The following is a 16,225-nucleotide window of genomic DNA, read 5'->3' on the forward strand; positions in this document are numbered from 1 at the left end:
AACACTAATGTGTTTTTAGTGGTTAAGTTTTGGGTTAGGTTCTCTGTACCATGGTTCATCTCCTTTCCTCTTCATAACTACTATGTAAGGAAAGGATCATTGCCTTTTTTTTTAACAGACAAGGACACAGACTTAGTGATACTAAGTAACCTAGATCATACAGCCAATAAGTGGAGGGACCATTTATTATTCCTTTCTGGCTCTAATTCTTGGGCCCCAGAGGGAGTATGAAAACAGAATACTGCTTAGAGACTACATATATGTTATGTGACCAACTCCACTAATATCACTGTCGGACTCCAAAGGAAAGGAGATTAAAGAAATCACTTGTTAAAAAGAAGAAGACAAATGGGGATAGAACAGTCATGGGTACAGTATTCAAAATAACTCTGTAGATCCATAGTTTATAGTTATTTCTAATTTTTTGTCAACTAAAATATAAATTGTCCACATCTTGAGGCTGAACACCGTGTGTCAACTAATCAGTTAGCTGGGAGCGAGACTAGTGAAACGCCTAGCATAGGCACTTTAGTTTGCCATTCTCTGCTGGTAACTGCTGTGATCAGTAACTCTCAGAAGATGACAAACTCAGTTTCATGTTAAAAAGTGGCTTAGAAAACAAAGCCACTTACCCATCTTCATTACTGTGCTGCAGAGAGAGCTAAGTAGTCCTAGAATGTGATAGTTCTTAGCCATATAAGCAAACAAAATAAAACTCCTTAGAACTGACTTCCATTGGGCAGATCTTAAGTGATGAATTACATTCTAAAGGGACAGTAATAATAATATTTGCAAATTGAGGACATAACCCTCCTGAATAACAAGACTACATAGGACTTAGATACCTCCTTGTAAAATAATGAACTTGGATCCCCAAAGTGAAACCATATACAAAAAATAACTCAAAATGGATAACAGATAAAAATATAACAGCTAATATTATGAAAAAAATATTAGAATAAAACATAGGTATAAATCTTAGTGATGATCAATTAGGCAACAACTTTTTGGATAACACACCAAAAGCAACAAGAAGAAAAAATAAATAAGTTGGACTTTGGCAAAATTTAAAACTTTTGTGCATCAAAGGACATCACAAAGAAGGTGAAGATCCAACTCACACAACAGGAGAAAATACTTGTAAATCATAGATGTGACAAGGGGCATATGCACAGAATATATAAAGAGCACTTACCACGCAACAACATAAAGACAACCCAATTTAAAAATTGTCAAAAGCTTTGAATGAACATTTCTCCAAAGAAGATGTGCAAAATGCCAATAGCACATGCAACATCACTATTCATTAGAAAAATTCAAATCAAAACCACAATGAGACACCACTGAATACAATTAGGACGATGATGTTAATTAATAAGAATAATAGTAAAAACAACAACAACAACCATTGTCAAAGATCTGGGGAAATTGCAACTACCCTACAGTGATGGTAGTAATGGAAATGGTGCAGCCACTGTGGACAGAGCTTTGGTAACCCCACTCCTTGTTCAAATAAAAAATGCTTGTAACTTCTTATTAATCACAGAATTCAAATTCAATTCCCTGTAATTTTTGTCAGGATGGTGTATAATCAAATTCAATCCTCATCTCTTTCTATGTTTCACTATTCCTCTTGGCCTCTTATATTCCAGGGAACCCAAACTTCCCAGACTTTCTTTTTGCTTAACTTTCTCATGTGTCCCTCTACTTGGGATGCATCCATCTTTCTTTTTGAGCCCTTTATCCTTTGTGGTCAAATTATACAACTAACCCCTACTCCTCTGTGCAGTTATTCTCTCTTTTCTGATCTCCCACAGCATTTTATCAACAGATCACCCACACAGTACATTCCCCTCTCATCTTTGTACTGAGACTTGTACTAACACTTATCTTTATCCCAGTCATATTTTTCTTCTGGCTACTAAAATCATTGGCAGGGAAAAAAAAATTACCTGGCAACAAAATAAATACATTTTTAACCTTCTCTTCTAAAGATGTAGATACTAAAAACTAACGTATTCATGAAAAGGTAGGTGAATGAGCAGATGAATAAATTCCAATTTGAATAAGCGAGCAGTGTGGGAAAGGGGAAATGTTCTAAGACTAAGTTTAGCTTTAATTCCTCTTTCATTTATTTATTTATTTTTTCACCTTGAAATAGTTCTTGAAATTTTCTAGCATTCCCTGTATAATAACTAACAAGTTACCTGGAGACAGTTTGCCTTTTTATTCATCTCGAAAGCTCTCTGGTATCATTTTGTGATGACTACAGATTTCTAGTAAGGATTTAAAATCCTGAACTTTTGTTCCTTCACACTGTACATATAAATCAAGTACCTTCTATGTGTGAGACATTGTACTGGGTGCCATGGACACTAAAGTGAACTCTTCAGAGGGAACATGGATCCTCCTGGGGGAAGAATACCCCAGTCAGAGGAAATAAGTCCAAAGCCCTGAAAAGGGACTTGGCTTGATGCATCAGAAATAAAGAAGCTGGAATGACTGAAAAATTGCAAGCAATAGGGAGACTATTTTCTAATGAGTTTGAAGAGTTGGGTGCTGGAATTGGGTTGGGTTTGGGAGGCCATTGTAAGCAGTATTGAGTTTTATGCAAAGAACAATGGGAATCTATGGAAGGGATTGAAGTAGTGACATACCCCGACCCAATTTAGGCTTTGGAAAGTTAATTCCATTAATTCAGACTACTGCCATGTAGGAAACACTTTGGGCAGAAGCGAAAGTGTAATCAGAGAGAGTGGCTGGTAGGATATTGTTTTAATTCAGGTGAGAGATAATGGTGGCTTGTACCAAGTGGAAGTGTAGGAGAAGTATACAGCTATAAGATGTATTTTGTGTTTAGAAGTAACAGAATTTCTCTGTCACTTACTAAGAGAGAAAAATGCTCTTTGATGGGCACTAACATTATGTTTATGTGGCTCTGAATAGTATCACGGACACGAAGACTGAGAATCCAGTGACCTAGATGGCAGCTTTCCATGACAGAGAGGATATAAATGCATTGTGCAAAGTTCCAGAAGGTATGGACTTTATCTTACTGGTCTGTCCAGTATTCATAACAGTGTTTGGTATATAGTTGACACTCAATAAGCCTTTGTTTAATCAATAAAACAGAGTTTACCAATGACCCATGAGAACATGATTAACTCATCAGATGGGATATGGGATTAAGACATCAGATGGGAGGGGCACCTGGGTGGCTCAGTTGGTTAAGCCTCAGACTTCGGCTCAGGTCATGATCTCACGCTTTGTGAGTTTGAGCCCAGCATCGGGCTCTGTGCTGACAGCTCAGAGCCTGGAGCCTGCTTCAGATTCTGTGTCTCCCTCTCTCTCTGCCCCTCCCCTGCTTGTGATCTGTCCCTTTCTATCTCTCAAAAAATAAACGTTAAAAAAAAAAAAAGACATCAGATGGGATACTGTATTATCTGGAGTTGTCAGATAACTCCAAATGTACTTATAGTAGCAGTTAGTGTCAGGGAGGCATTCTGGGTGGCATCAAATTATAGGGGGGATACAGTGTTTGGAAGCAGTCAAAAATAATTTTGAATAATAATTTTATCACTTAATATCTCTGTAGCCATGAAAAGTTTACTGAACCTCTCTCAGCTTGCATAGTCATTTGTAAATTGAATATACTATTACAATCTTTGAACACATATAGTGAGGTCCAATTGCATATAGATACATGAAAAATGCCAAGTATAGCAGCACTTAATAAATCATGGTTCTTAAAATGAGTTCTAGAATCCTTGCCTACAAAGAAAGCTGCAACTAAAGAATTACTTCCAGACTAATTTCAGGGATTTCCTCTAAGACAATGTCTCTCAGAAATGAGCCTTTGACTACTTTCATTAGACTCACCCTGAGAGTTTGTAATAATTTTACACTCTAGAGTTTCTCCCAGCTTAATGAGTCAGAATCTCTGCACCCTTCTTTCCATAAAAAAAAAAAAAAAAAAAAAAAAGATTCCCAACCTCCCACAAAATATGCATCCTGAAGCTTGAGACCAAGGTTTCTTGAGCTCTTAATAAAAATCCAAAAGTCCTCTATTGTTCTACCTCATAAAGATCTCTTGAGACAGTTAACACGTAAACGTTGGTATTTTACTGATAGAGATAATCTTTCACTAGGTAGTTGTACACTTCCTTGCATGTTTGGATTACAAAGAAGTGAACAATGAATACAATATCAAGTATTTTATCATTATGATTAGCCTTACCAAATCCTATTTCCACTCATACAGAAATGGAAGAAAGGTAATTCCACTTTTACTCTAACTTCTAAATCCCTGAAGCAATCACATGAATCACCCAACTATTTCTATCACAAATGATTCAGCTTACCAAAGAGCACATCTGGAAGGTAGCCCCTCTAAGAATCTCAGGGCAGGAAAAAAACAATCAATTATATTCTAATAACCTGTTTTGTTTTGTTTTTATTTTTTAGCTGGTACCTACAATACCTTCTCAAGCCATGCTCTTCAGAGACAGTCTGAATTCCATTCTCGTCTTCATTCTTTTATGATGATCAGCTTTTAGATGCTGTGATTCTATGATTCTCTTACCTCTTTTCTCCCAGGACAGTTTCTCTAGCTGTGTTTCTCTGGCCTGCCTGGATCTCTTTGTTAACTGTCACTTTGTCTTTCTCATTTACTCTAAACCATTGGTCTCTTCATCACTGTATCTCTCTCCTCTTTCTTCCCTTAGGCCAATAGCATAGCATGCTCTAGTATCCAACAAAATATACATTAAAAGCAAAGAAAGTTAATCTTTCAAAGATTATCGTGTGTTAATTGTAGCTTAATAAGTTTTTTTAATTACGTTACACAGAGACAGAGGAAATTATAATTAATTAAACAATTTTCAATCCTTAAAATACTTATTCAAATCCTCTAGACTCTACTTTGTATTGGGAAAGAACATCAGAAACCACATATACCTTGGACCAAATATTGTCTCTGAGCACCCACCTACCCAGCCTTTGTCTTCTGTCTACCCTACCCACTATGAGTAATACAAACAATTACAACAATTAAAAGGGTAAAAAGGAGAATAATGGAGAGGTATGAAGAAATATTACTTCCTCTGTTTAAAATACATAGCTTAAAATTCTATAAAACTGTAAGTAACATGAGTCCTTCACAGAATAACTTATGGGCTAAATTCTGATTGAGTTCAAGTGCAAGAAAAAAAAAATCTCTTCTCAGTTAGAGTCACACATTCTCTTATCCTAACTTGTCATCTGCATAAGGAAACTTGATGGCCAAAGACCTTAGAGCCAAATTCAGTGCCCTACTTTCTGCTCATTTCTTTTTGGCATCTGGTATCATCTATTCCATCTGTTTCCTTTAATGGTCTTGGTTCACTTTCATATCTAAAAGTTTCATTTTGCTCAGTATTTAAGTTGTAAATCTAGTCAATTTCTTTAGTTCTGAGCATGTTTCACTTCTTAAATTATTAAAAGAAAAAAAAATCTCATTTCTACACTACACTAGTTCTCAAATGCCAATCTGAAAAATGGGAGACTAACTTTTCACCACTCTGTAGTGGAAAGAGACAAACAAAAATCTGTAATTTTAAAATGAAAGTATATTTGTTAAAAAGGGGTATTCATTATTCTGAGATTTTGTCCTTTTTATTTGGTGTTTGATCATTCTGTTTAAGAAACTACACTAGCTTTTTGTTTTTCTTGTACATATTTTTTAGTGAAATAAAAGTTGTCAATCCTATATGAGTTCATTTTTCTTTTTTCTCTCTTCTCAACCAAATTTTACCAATCCATGAAATCAAATTCTAGTTACTGCTAGAAACACACATTTTTAATTGAAAATTTGCCCCTCTGAAAATCAAGCAACATGTTTCTTGGATCTATTGGTTCAGAGCCATAAACCAGGCAAAGACACTGATTGTTGTTTCACGGACCAAGCGTGGCAGAAGCCTGTAAGATGACTGTTAGTTTTCTCTACCTCCGGGTACATACACCTTTATGTCACTTCTCTCCTTGAGTGTGGGCAGGACTGTAAGTTTGCTCCTAATCAATATATTATGGCAAAAGTGGAGTGACATCACTCCCCCGATTTCATTATGCAAGATTAAATGCTCCTCTTAGTAGGACACTCTCCCTTGCTGATTCTGATGGATCAAGTGGCCATGATGAAGAGGCTCCTATGGCAAGGAACTGAGGGTAGCATCTGGCCAACAGCACAAAATTGAGACCCTCAGCCCTAAAGATGTCAAGAACTGAATTCTACCAATAACTGTGTGAGCTTTGGAGAGGATCGTTCCCTAGCCAAAGCCATATGAAACTCCTGACCTAGCTGATGCCTTTCTTGCATCCTTGTGAAACTCTGAAACACAAGACATGGCTAAACCAAGCCTGGAGTCCTGACCTGGAAAAATGGGGACATAATAAATGTATGTTTTCTAAATTTCTAAGTTCGTGGTAATGCTGTTATACAGTAATAGTAAGTAGAAACTGAATGAATTGCAGTGACTTGGAAAGCCCTGAAGAAGTTCTAGAATAGAAAGCATTGTATTACTCAACTCAATAAAAGTTTAGGTTGAGGTGATTTTAAAAGGAGTTAATACAGGGCACCTGGGTGGCTCAGTCGGTTAAGTGTCCCACTTCGGCTCAGGTTATGACCTCTGGGTCAATGAGTTCAAGCCCCGAATTGGGCTCTGTGCTGACAGCTCAGAGCCTGGAGCCTGCTTCAGATTCTGTGTCTCCCTCTCTGGGCCCTTTCCCTACTCACACTCTGTCTGTCTGTCTCTCTATCTCTCTCGCTCGCTCACTCTCACAAATAAATAAATAAGTAAATAAGTAAATAAGTAAATAAGTAAATGAGTTAATATGTTCCTTTTTATATTTTTACTATTTACAACATTCAAGTCTTCACAGTCTTAATAATGTTAACTCCAAAGAATATTTAGTGCATTTTAACTGAAATGGTTTTAAGCACAATAATTTCTGCTTGTCTCCTGTGTTGTGGGAAATACTTTGGTATTCCCAGTGTTAGGGAATTCTAGAACTTAATTGTCATGTTAAGTCATCTGCACTGTTCACTGAGTCATATAATAGCGTGACTGGAGCTACTCATTAGTTAAGATCAGAACAGTCATCAGACAAAAATGCGTGATCACAAGTATGAACTGCTAATCCAGTTTTGAATCATAGGTCTGAATCAAATCTCTTCCTGTGCATTTTCTGATCCTCATTTGTTTTGGAACCATTATGAATGATTGATTATTCACCCCCAGTTACCCATTCCCTCATAATGACTTTTGACTAGAAGAGAAAGGAAAGCTATTGTTTCTTATATTTTTGAGATGAGTAATATGACAATTGTCTGCAGAGAAAGAGATTCAATTCAATTTGATAAACATTTACCAGACAACTTATAAGTACACGGGAGGAAAGGTAGAAAACTTAACAGAGAACTTAAAACTTGCTCCTTATCAGAAGATATTCAGAGAAAGGAGTTTTCAAGGAAACTTTTCCTGGTTCCTTAACTAATAAATCAAAAGCTTTTGAAAATGCTAAATATCCAGGGGGTGGTGTTGGAAGATACTCAAATGTAACTATTTCTCACACCTCTACAGAGCCCACAATGCCAAAGTTGATGATTAAAATATGACCCAAAGAAACTACTTCATTTTCAATCCAAAGCCCTAAATAACCTGTGGTGTTAACTTGTAGCCAATGATCTAGCATCAAATCAATTAAAGTTATTTGATTGATTGTCTCTTCTTCTTTACATTCTAATAGAGATTTTGAACCTCTGTTGTTTTTAATATTTATTGTTTTAATCAAGGCCACTTTCTAATCTATAAGTAAAGGAGCCAAACTAAATTACTTCTCAGTAGATACATGATTTGGGGTGACTTTATCTGTCAAGAAGTGTGAAGAATAGCAAATAAAACATACTTTTAAGAAGACTGAAAATCTGCAGAAAAGCCCAATTAAAGAACTACTTTAAGGGAATTTGGTGTTTTTCTACTGTAATTTGGAAAGCAACTTGTCTTTTGGATTGATTGATTCATCCGGGAGGGAAGCCTGCCTTTTGGGATCAACAATGTGACTCAGTTAAATTTAACTCCATAAAACATATGGTTATCTTTTACATGCCAGACCCCGTGCTGAACACTAGGGATGTGGCCATGGACAGACCAGCATAGACCCTGTCCTATGGAGTGTATAGTTCAGAAGGATGGCAGATATAAAAATAATTACAAGTGTGATAAGTGTTGTAAAAAGAGAAGCACAATATATTATGGGAGTGTGTTGGAAGGACATGTCACATGCTTTCATGTGTGAGGGAAACCCCACAAGGGAATGGCGAATTTTGTTCATTTACTGAAAAATCTGTCAGTGTAGGTACCATTCCAAAGACAAGGCTTCCTGTGGACACCACTAGACTTCCCATGCACCATCAGCACAGAGGGAATGTAATATTTTAGTTCAGGCCTTTTGTTTGTGAATCTAACTTTTCTCTTACCCCTTTTTAATTGTTATCAGCTTTCCATCTCAGCCATCCCTTGTAGGCGTGGGACTATTAAACTGTACTGTGGGTATTCTTGGTGAGGAGCTACTGTAGATGAGAAAACTACAAATATGGAGCAAGAATAAAAATTTATTTTTCCCAACTTGGATAGATGTTTTAGAATTTGGGACAGAGTCAGGGACTGATGCAGCTTTTGTAATTTTGCATTACATTTGCGTGTGTGGAAAAAATAATGCAAAAGAAAAGGTACGAACAATAAATCTTGGAACCAATCTCCACTATATATTACCTGATCTGGCATCCAGTCACTCCTGACCCCTCTCCTAAAATCTATGATTTGATATACTTTTATTCATTGAACAGATAATTATTGTATGCCCACCATATGCTTCTCATTATACTGGGTGCTGGGAATAACATGGATGATAAAAGAGACATAACTCCTGTCATCAAGGTACTTATATTCTAGAAAAAAGACATAGCTACTTTTAGGCTGGACAAGGACCTGGGATGACATAAGGGGATTCAAGTATTAGGTAAGTGAAAGAGCTTCATCAGGTGTTATAAAGTTTCCTCAGACCTAAAGATTCTATAGTTCTATGAAAATAAATCAACATTGATAATAAGGTAGATATAAATTAATAATATAGAAGGAGAAATGTGCTTCGGTTTTCCAAAGTGATTGGAAATACCCCAAATTTGACTCAGAATACCTTCTTGTTATTAATATATTCTTATGGTGCTTTAAGAGTATTACACAGAAATTAAGTGTTGAATTACATGGTTTCCTATGGGGAGAAATTAAGCTGTCATGTGACTAGTTGCTCTAATTGGTGTATTGTCTTTTCCTTCATATGATGAAAGTTTCTGTTACATATTTTAATGCAAATGCATTCTTTCTTTAACTGCTTGCCCACCAAAGCTTTTCCCAAAAGAATACATCAAAATTTATTGCACTAAATCCAGGAAATCACTCAGCTAGGTACTGTGGAAGTACAATGATAAGCAGAAATCCATGGCCCCTGCACTCAAAGAATTTATAATATTAAGGGCAGCAGCCAGTATTGGGTTGAATAGCGTGTCCTTTAAAAAATCCTATGTGCCCAGAACCTCAGAATGCGACTTGGTTTGAAAATCCAGTCTTTGCATATGTAACTAATTAAGATGAAGTCAGGCTGAATTTGGATGGGACATGACCCCAATGGCTGGTGCTCTTATAAGAAGAGAAAACAAGGTAAACACACACAGACGGAAGATGGTCACATGAGTATAGAGGCAGAGATTAGAAGGCTGGTGCTACAAACCACGTAACTCCAAAGATTGTTGGCAACCACAGGAAGATGGGAAAAGGTAAGAAACGATCATCCTGCAGAGCCTTCAGAGAGAGATCAAGGACCTATTGACACCATAACTTCAGACTTCAAGACTTGAAAACTATGAGATAATAAATTTGTCATTTTAATCCATCCAAGTTTGTGGCAATTTATTATGATGCCCCAAGAACACCAATATGTAGCCCATAGCAATAGTTTAAAGCAGAATATATTCCCATATTTAAGAGGTCAGAAAAGGGGAATTAATCCTTGATGAGCACCATCAGTGCTGTGTCAGGGGTATGCCAGGCACATCATTTAAACAATCCTGCAAAGTAGACATTTCCCCCTTTTACATGAGAGATATTATTTACTCAGCAAATAACACTGCTAGGCATTGTTCTCAGCGGTGGGGATATAATACGAAACAAAATAAACATTATCCTTGCCTTAACTGAGCTAAGGATCTAGCTGAGAGTGTGAGAGGCACATAAATAAGGATTCTTTCTTTTACTCATAAGTGCTAAGGAGCAAATCAAGTAATATGATAGGGAGTGATGGATAGCATGCTATATCTCAGGGAGCAGGCCTGACAGATAGAACGGCCATTGAAATAAGCACCTTAGAGTGTGAGAACACCTGCCATTTTGAAGAGCTAGGGAGGAATGCTCCAATTAGAAAGGAAAGGTAGGGAAAAGGCCCAGAAAAAAGCATAATCTTAGTACGTTTTAGAAACAGAAGGACACCAACGTGCCCCAGTGGAGTAAATGAAAAGAGAATAGTGTCCAGTGAGGTCAGAGAATTAGGGAACAGCTTTGGAAGTCAAGGTAAATAATTTGGTTTCGTTTTAATTCTATTAATGACCATTGGAAGACCATATGCAGGGAAAGAACATGATTGGAATTATATTTCAAAAGATTGTTCTGGCTGCCATGTAGAGGATGATCTAGGAAAGATCAACCATGTGATGGTAAGCGGAGGAAGAGCTGCTACTACCTTCGATTATAGTCATGGCTGTGGACAATGGGTGGGTTTGCAGATAGAATTGGCAACTTTTGTGATGGACTAGAGATGGGTAGTGTGGGAAGGGTGTAATCAAGATGGCACTCTATATTATATAGTTGAAAAGACAATTCTCTGATTTATACCCAGTTGGTTTTAATTTTTAAGTCTCATGCTTTGTCTACATCCCTGCAGAATGCTCTTGAGGAAAAAAACAGTGTTTCATAATTCTCAGGTGCTCAAACCAACAAAAATTGTTTTGTTTCTTTACTAATTCACCCAGACAGTCACCCAACATGCTGTAACATAACACTAATTATGAATACTGACGATGCTACAGTTCAGTCTTGAACATCATTACTTCTTGATATTTGAGAATAATCTATTCTATTTATTCAAACTCCATTCTTCTGGCTTAGGACAAAATCTCTGTTCTCTATTAAGCCTTCTCTAAATTCCTATATTTCATCTGTTTTGGCTCATTGTGTGTCTTTGAAATGTAAAGTAGCTCATTTGTGTTTGATAAATAGGAAATGGTAACAATATAAGAAAAAGTAATATTGGTCCATACGTGCTTCTTCCTGGCATGCTCATATTTGGAAGAGTACATTGGCAAAGCAGAATGTAGCAAGGCATGGAGGACTGTAGCAGTGCTGTGGATGTCTGTTTATTCCTCATACTTCCTCTTGGCTTAGTTGACCACATGCTCTGGGATGGAAGTGCTTACTATATAACTCTCCCTGATTGTTATTCATTTTTCTTTAGTCTCCATAACTGCACAGCCTCACTCTTCCTTATATTTCTTTCTATCGAACAACTCCCAAACACTCACCTTCCTGCATGCTCCACATAAAATGTACAGTCCTGTATTTCCTATTACATTTGTTGAAAAGAAATCAAACATATTACAACCATTCCGATCATTTTTATTAGGATTGTTACTGTTTTTATGAAGTAGTTTGATTATAGAATTGTTTGCCATTAGTTCTATGTTTTAACTACCCATAAATAGATTGAGAGCTTGTAGATCTTTAAGTAAAAAAAAATGGACTGTATTATATGTACTTTGTAATTCTCACCATTTCTTCCCTTTCCCCCACTGTTTGCCCTTGGTGCCAACCTGGTATAGTATTGAGCATACAATAAGGGGCTTAAGAATATTTATTCAATGGAATTGAATAGTCCTGCCTCCAACACACTCATAATAAATAAGACCCATGGTATCTTGCTTTGTTCTGGTAATAAAAGTTTTGCAGGGTATGTGAACACCTGTCCCATGGCATATGATTTTATTTAAAAAATACTACTTCAGACATAAATAATGTTTAAAATATTACTAGAATATTTCAGATCAGCTATCACTGATAACAAATTGCCAGGATTTTCTTTGACCTCAGTCCCATGTCTTAAATATATATTATTTATGTTTTAAAAAGAAATGTCACAAGATCAAGAATCCTAGAGTGCTAATAACTAAAACCTGTCTTCGTTAAGAGTCAATACATTTACTAACCACAGAGGCACGAAGGATGATAGATTTATATTTAATATGTGACTCTTCTTAAAACTCCTGAATAAAATATAAGCAGAGATTGCTTCATTTTAAGGGAGCTCCTTATTCTTAATGAAATCATTTGCCTTGCCATTCTGGGCATGCAGGGATTATCTGCACTTGATTGTTCATATTAAAATAAAGACTCCCAATTACTTCTCCTTAGCATTTACTCAGTCTTCCCCAAAGAAGAGCAAACCCTGTTTCACTTTCAACTCGTTTCTTAAATAAACAAGACATTTCATTTCCAACACTTACTGCCCTTACCACAGTCCATCAGAGGATGCAGATATTATAGGCAGAGCGTTGAGCTCAAAAGGCTTGACAAAATAATCAGTGCTTAGAGGAAATTGCCAGAAAGAACAGGGGAAATAGGCCATTTTAAATCCTTTCTGACTTACTGAAATACCAGTTTGGAATTACAGCTGGAGTTCATAGAAAGTCCTTGAAAACTCTGCAATTTCACAACCAACTCTCTGCTTGTCCATCAGCAATGACCTTCATTATGGAGTAGCATGATTTTAAACTCACATCCTTGCAGGTTAAGCTCATTTCAGGCACGGTTGTCCACAAACTGGACCAACAAACAAAAGACTTATAATGAAAGCCAATTCCCAAAATGGGCTTCAATAGACATGGAAATCCAAGTCTGGCCTTGGAGAAGAGATTTGTGCTGAGTGCTCCAGGATCTATCTCTCCCCTCCATCAATTGTCAGTGAAGCCATGGGGAAGCCAGTTTGCAGGAGGTATTTAGGCTCAAGAGTCACTTTGCTACAGGCTGTTCTCTTTACATTTCCTCCTTGAGAGAATCCATACCAGCAGTGAAGGTGAGAGTGACAACTGCCAATGGCTCTCATAAGTTTCTTCCACATATTTTCAACAACTTCAATTTTCAGTAAGAAAATATTGTTGTAATAAATTTACAGGAATGTGAATAAATAAAATGTGCATTTCCAGATGATAATGATAACAGCCAGGCTTTATTAACCTCTACGACGAGCCATTCATTCTCTCCCCTTTTTATCCTTTCAACTTTACCTACATGTAACACTAACAACATTACTGCCAAGTAAGTATTATCATTACCTGAGTAGGTAAGTGAGTACCTGAGTAGGTAAGTGAGTAGGTAAGCCCTGGTGAGTACCCGGGGCTTCTTTTCTGCAACTGTCCCTTTTAATTACACAATCACATTTTCAGGCTCCCCTGAACCATCATCAATATGCTATATGTTCCATCAAACATATTCATACCTGTTCAAAACTTGTCAAAAATCTCAAATCTCCCACAAGTCCACATTTCCTTCTAGCCACCATCTATTCAACTTTTTCCCCCCTCTCTATAGCAAAATCCTCCAAAAATTGTCTATATGCATCATCTGTCCTTGGTTCCCTAACATTCAGCCTTGCATGCACTCTAGTCAGGGTTTCAGCTTAAAGTTCTCCAAATTTTTCTCTTGTTAAGGCCACCAGCTTACCAACTCAATGGTTAAATCTTGGTCAAAATCTTACCAAACATCTTAGCAACTTTTGAGTAAGTCATTCTTACCTTGTAGAATTACTTTTCTTGACTTGGGTTCAGGAACACAAGTCTCTCTTCATTCTCCTGTACACTTACTGCTCCATCCCAGCATCCTATCCTCTTGTCCTGATCTCTCAACATTGAAGCATCCTAGGGGGTAGTTTGAGGATCTCCTCTCTCCAAACTTGTGGATGTAAATAGCGTCTATGCCACATTCAATCTGCAGTCCGAAGCTAATGCCAAAGCTTCAAATTCTGATCTTTAAGTTCATACTCAACATGTCTACTGGAATATCTAATACACATTTGCAACAAAACATGTCTAAAACCAAACTCTCAATTTGCCCATTGTTCCAAATTGACTTTCTACAACAGTGCCCATCTGAGGTATTGGCAACTCCATCTTTCTAGTAGATGAAGGGGAAAAAAAAAAAACTTTTTTTCCCTCTCACATGCTATCTATAGTCCATAAGCAAATATTGCAGGCTGTATCCCTCACTATATTTCCAAAAGCTGATCATTTCCCACCACTTCTATTGCTAATAGACACATGTGTACAAACCACCATTATCCCTTGCCTGCCTGAATGCAGTCACCTCCCACTTAGCTTCTTGGCCCCCAGTATTTTTTCTCCTAGACAGTGAATTCTCCACTTGTCATCCAAGGTGATACTTCCAAAATATATGTTAGAGATCATTTCTTTCTCCCTATTCAAAACCCCCAACTAACTCCCCGACTTGCCAGAAATAAAACCCAACATCTTTACATGGTCTAAAAGGCCCATATGTTTGGCCATAAGCTATCTCCCTCAATTCATTTCCTCCTACCACATTTTGGTTATGTAGACACTTGTAACTGAGACTAAACACAGCTTCTGGAGGGGGTCAGATTGCTTTGTATAATACAGTTGGAGAAGTTGTTTTAGAGTTGCAAGGAGACTCCATTATATATTTCCTAGAAAATAGCAGTATCTCCCTGAGAGACAAAAATGAGAGTGACCAGTCATGAAGGAAAAAGTTCAGAGTTTGGGCAGAAATAAGGTCCAAATATATGAAGGAATAGATATGTTTAATACTTAATGTTAAATTGTATTTTTCAACTATTTGCTAATTGAAGATTAAAAAAAAGATTCACAAATGTGTGGTCTACAGAAGAAAATGCCTTATGTGGGTGGTTTATATAGAATATAAGGGCAAAATGATATGGAGCAATATCTGAATAGGTAAGTTCAGAAAAATGATTCCAAGTCTCTATCACTGAGCTATTCTCTATGAGTGAACAAACATTGTGAAGAGATCAGACCTAAGTAAACTCGAAAAATGCAATTTCCACCTCTTCCCAAAACTCTAGGGATATTGAGAAGGTCACTCAGTTCCCTCTACCCACAAATGAGATTGGGTTTGTATCCATTTCTCTTCAATGTATTGACCTGTTATCATTACCATCATCATCATCACATAATGATACTCATAGTGCAAGTCATAGTGACTTCTGGTGTTCAGGGTTTATAACTGTAACTTTCTGTTTTGTTAATACTATATCCAAAATGATTCCAGAAGTTAACTTTAAAAGTGAGTTTATCATAAAGACAACACAATGATGTTAAGTTTTAGCAAGAAACGGTTTCATTGCTGATGATTCCCTTATAAATGATTATATTACCTTCATGTAAAAAATTACTATATAGGGGCACCTGGGTGGCTCAGTCAGTTAAGGGTCCAACTTCGACTCAGGTCATGGTCTTACAGTTCGTGAGTTCGAGCCCTGCTTCAGGCTCTGTGCTGATACCTTGGAGCCTAGAGGCTGCTTCAGATTCTGTGTCTCCCTCTCTCTCTGCCCCAACCCTGCTCATGCTCTGTCTCTCTCTCTCTCTCAAAAGTAAATCAACATGAAAAAAAGATATAAAAAAATTACTATATATATATATATATATATATATAGAGAGAGAGAGAGAGAGAGAGAGAGTGTATGTATACGTGTGTGTGTATATATATATATAATTTTCAGGTATTTTCCTATAAAATTATTATAATATTTTTAAACTATGATATAACATTAAAGTTACAAATATATTTAAAAAAGTAAGTTTATGTCTGTAAATGCTACTGTGGAGCATTTATAAACCGCATTTCCAAAGCACCTTCTAAGGAACATATTACAGCTATCTCTATTCCTTTATTCTAGGTGGGGAAACTGAGGAGACAGGTAGAGTAGGTGACTAAACCAAATATCATAGTTCTATGACCATACTTGGCCCTCAAAATTTCTGAGAAGTGATCATCATCACCAAGTAAGGCTAGACCAGGAAGTGTTTGATTTTCTG

The 16,225-nt window shown here is 36.8% G+C and overlaps 1 long non-coding RNA gene across 1 annotated transcript in view; it reads right to left on the minus strand.

The window, feature by feature from the left end:
- Positions 1-16,225, minus strand: part of LOC122231198 — a 419,598-nt gene that overhangs the window by 344,461 nt on the left and 58,912 nt on the right. The gene's annotated exons all lie outside the window — the stretch shown is intronic.

This window comes from Panthera tigris, chromosome D1, assembly GCF_018350195.1.
Source record: "Panthera tigris isolate Pti1 chromosome D1, P.tigris_Pti1_mat1.1, whole genome shotgun sequence".
Taxonomy (NCBI): domain Eukaryota; kingdom Metazoa; phylum Chordata; class Mammalia; order Carnivora; family Felidae; genus Panthera; species Panthera tigris.